Source organism: Nicotiana sylvestris, chromosome 3 (assembly GCF_000393655.2).
Source record: "Nicotiana sylvestris chromosome 3, ASM39365v2, whole genome shotgun sequence".
Classification (NCBI taxonomy): Eukaryota; Viridiplantae; Streptophyta; class Magnoliopsida; order Solanales; family Solanaceae; genus Nicotiana; species Nicotiana sylvestris.
Window position 1 is genome coordinate 125,346,756 of NC_091059.1, and position 4,192 is coordinate 125,350,947.

Genomic DNA, 4,192 nt, shown 5'->3' on the forward strand with positions numbered 1-4,192 from the left:
ATCCAAGATAGGGAAGGGGTTAGAAGTTGAAATCAACTAGAACTCTTCCACCAAGGAAGAGTTACATCAGAACTCTAGTTATTTCTTCATCTACTAACTTTATATCACATTACAGAGTTGCACAAAAACGCAAAAGTTAAACATGAATTGAGAGCAAAATAGCAAGACTTTTTGCAAGTTGTTCATGTGTAATTCAAGTGTGCAAACCTTAAGCTACATGAACCAGATTGAAGAACCAGCGCCATAAAGAGTTTTATGTGTCTTTCTTTATTTCTAGTTCAATTGTAGTAGGTGTTTTCATATTGTACTTTTCAGCTTTATCTAGAAGCAATTGTAATAGGTACTTTGAGTATTCAAGTTAGAGTTAACTTGAAGTTGTCGCAAAACAGTTAGAGGTTGGTTGCTACAACGGGATTAGAGGTAATCCTTAGGTTTACAAAGAGTTTTGTAAACGCTGTTTTGGCTCAGTGATTTAGTGAAGTGTTGGGGAAAATCCTACAGAGTAGTAGGTCGTGTTTTTTTTCACCTTTTGAGCCGGGTGCTTTCCACATAAAAATAATTGTGTTCTTTACTTTCTATATTTATTATTCTACAATAGTAGTAGTTGGAACACATAGAAGAACCAGGTCGTTCCATAAACAGTTTAAGCAAAAAATTGGTCACCACACAAATCACCCCCCTCTTGTGTGGTATTGACGTATAAATCAACCAGGAAGATCAACAAGAAGCTCAAAAAACCCCGGCTCAGAAAGAACAAGCGGTTAGCCTTCATGTCATCTTTGAATTGTTACAAGCACAAAAGCTGGCGATTGCTCAGCTGCAAAGCCACCATAAGACTCCCAGTACGGCAGCTTCGGAAACGACTCTCTAGGCCGAGCAGGTACCAGAAGGATCAAATAATAATGGGTCGACAGCCAACCCCACCATCATAAAGATGCTCGAGGACCTCCCAAAGAGGATCGAGTTGGGTGAGAAGAAGATAGAAGCCAAAGACAAGAAGGTAGAGACCTACAATTCTAGGGTCGATCAAATTCCAAGCGCACCCCCGATTTCGAAAGGTGTAGATTCGAAGAAGATTATACAAAAGTTGTTCCCACGGGAAGCGGCCCCAAAATCCATTCCAAAGAAGTTCAAAATGCCCGACCTTCCGAAGTACAATAGAACCTCGGACCCTAACGAGCACGTCACTGCTTGAACTTGTGTAGTGAAGGATAACAACTTAAAGGACGATGAGATCGAGTACATCCTACTAAAAACGTTCGGAGAGATGCTTTCAAAAGGAGAAATGATGTGGTATAACAACCTGGCCCCAAACTCGATAGATTCATTTTCCATCCTAGGAGATTCTTTCATAAAGTCACATGCTGGTGCCATCAAAGTAGCTACAAGGAAATCTGACGTCTTTAAAATCAAGCATAGGGAGAACGAGATGCTGCGAGAGTTTGTATCTCGCTTTCAAATGGTATGAATGGAACTACCACCGGTTTTCGACGACTGGGTGGTGCAGGCTTTCACTCAAGATTTGAACGAATGAAGCTCAGTGTCGCACCCCCTTTTTCTCCCGAAATCGGGTTTATGATATTTTGGTTGGGACAACTCTTTCCTTTTGGAAAGGGGGTTTGTAGTTTTGATGAGTCGCCACCTCATGATTTAAGGTGCGTTTGAGCACCTATAGGGTTCATTTATAACTACGTTTGGTAACTAGAGATAGGGTAAGGGCTTGAAATTATCCTAAGAGGAAGGTGTTAGGCACCCCTCAGGATCCACTAGTGTGGTTCCCGGCCATACAATTTTTGTGAATTTGTACAAGTAGCAAATAAACAAGTATGGCTCAAATAGTATGGGATTTGAGTTTAGATACACAGATGTTTGAAAAGCAAGAGACTTTTAAAGAAAAGAATTACAATCTAAGCATATTTGGGAATGTAAGGAGGGGTGTCCTAGGTTTATTTATAATATGGATAACATAAATGCAATACCCGGTATGACACTCCTCAAAGAGGGGCTGCATGTGGTATTAGTGCACCGGTCATCATATCCATATCTACCCTTTCCTGCCTTGTGAAGGTAATTAAAGCGAGGGTTGGTCTCGACCCCTATCGCATGCTGTTACTCGTCCCTTCCTATCAGTTTCGAAGGAATTTATGAATCCTATCATATAAAAGGGGGTTCTAGGCAGACCCTCAAGTTTAAGGGCAAAATACTAGGTGACAAATAAGAACACATAGGACTGCATTTAGGGAAAAAAATAGAAAACAGATAGAAAGCTCAGATGTACCTCCACACACAGTACACATGAACAACACGACTCATACACAATTGAGGTCCGAATTCATATCCTAAGCATGGTATCTAAGTGATAACAATAGAGTCATATTTATAACGTAACTCAAATAGGAAGTCCTAATCAGGCTTGCCTATTAATTTTAACATGCTGACAGTTAAACAAAGACGTTCTGGTTTTTATTTAAGTTTATTACCTAAGACTTGCCTAGGCGTAAAATAATATGTAGCAATTACCAGAATTATTGAAACATTTTGGAAGTTGTTTTTACCTAAAACATGTTGTTCTAAATGTTGCAGAAAAACATGCAGGGATTGTGATCAGTTTCACTTAAACAAGACAATCAAACATGAGACTGTTTTATGTCCCTTTTCATGCATTAGTAATTTAATTAGGTGTAACTGAGCGAATGTGAACTAGATCCTAAAATAGGGTATGCACATATGAAAATGTAGAATGATTTCAGGATATACAAAATTCTTAAAGCATGGTTTCTAAGTGCATGAGCAGCATTTTATGTTAATGCTGTTATTTAGCCTAAAGCAGGATTTCTAAGTGATAAAGTGATGTCAAATGAGATGCTAAAACAGTAAACCTAAGAACATGATATCTACTGCATGACATGCTTTGAATATGTTGATCTCATACATGGATTCTAATGCACATATAGGAAATGTAAACCTAAAACATGGTTTCTACTCATTGATGTTGATAGTATATATAACTACCCTCCCCTTTTCACTAGCCAACCCTAATACTTGTTTACCGCAGATTATTACAGACCAATACTGAAATGAATTATATAAGTAGAAAAGAAAGGTAAAAGTTACACTATAGAGAGCCTAAAGACAAGCCCAGATTTCCCACACCTGATTAAGACTTCCTCTATGAGTTATATAATAAATCACCTCAAATGCCAAGATTGTTCCATAACCGCTCTCATATCTAGATGTGTCAGAGTTCCCTAAGGACCTCAAGGGATCCCGGGCAGTGCTCACACCCAGATTTCATAGCCAAGATAGAGTAAGTGCAGTGTGGAAAGGCCAGCTTTTGTCTGTCCAAGTTCAAAGGGAGCTCAAGGGTCCCAAGGCAAGGCTCACACAAAAGGGGCAGAACTTAGTGGTCTAAGAGTAGAGTGAGAGTGCTTGACATAGTGATGAAAGACTTAGTAAAGCAGTTTAGAAGTGAAAAGGTTCAGAAATAGTTTTGAGCAGAAATAGTTCAGAAACTAGGAATTATCAGATTTGAAAAGAATGCTAGGAGTATGAGCAGCAGTTTTGAAATCATTCTTTGAGAAAAACATACTCAGCAAACAACCCAATTAACCATAGAATACCCAGATTTACTTAACAAGTAGACTTACAAACAGGGGTGAAGGGATTGGGAACATATAGGTTTGAAACCACATAAATAGGAAACATTTGACACAAAAAATATACAGAACATCTATGACTCTACTGAACAAATCAGTCATGGTAACAAACATTTAAAACATAGGGAAGAATGCAACAGGATCATGTTGAAGACAAGTGTTTTGTTGAACAAAATTTGACATACCATTAGGGCCAATAGAATGCACTAGAAGACTAAGTAACTACATGGTCATACCAATTAAGGGAGGGGTAAGGGAACTAAGTGAACATACTGGACAAGTATCAAAGAACTAAGTAAAGTCCGATTTGATGATTACACATAAGGAAGAATTTAGACATGCTTAATAACAACAAACATAGAAACAAATTGAATAACTAGTACAGGAACAAGCATGGATGTATAGGCATGAAACACATAAAATTGAGTTTCAAATTTAAACTAGAGACATACCAGTTAAAGAAGAAGAATGCAGAATGTTAAAATAGGTGCAACTCCACTATCTAGCCTTGGCTTTCAGCCGGCTAGGCCAATAGT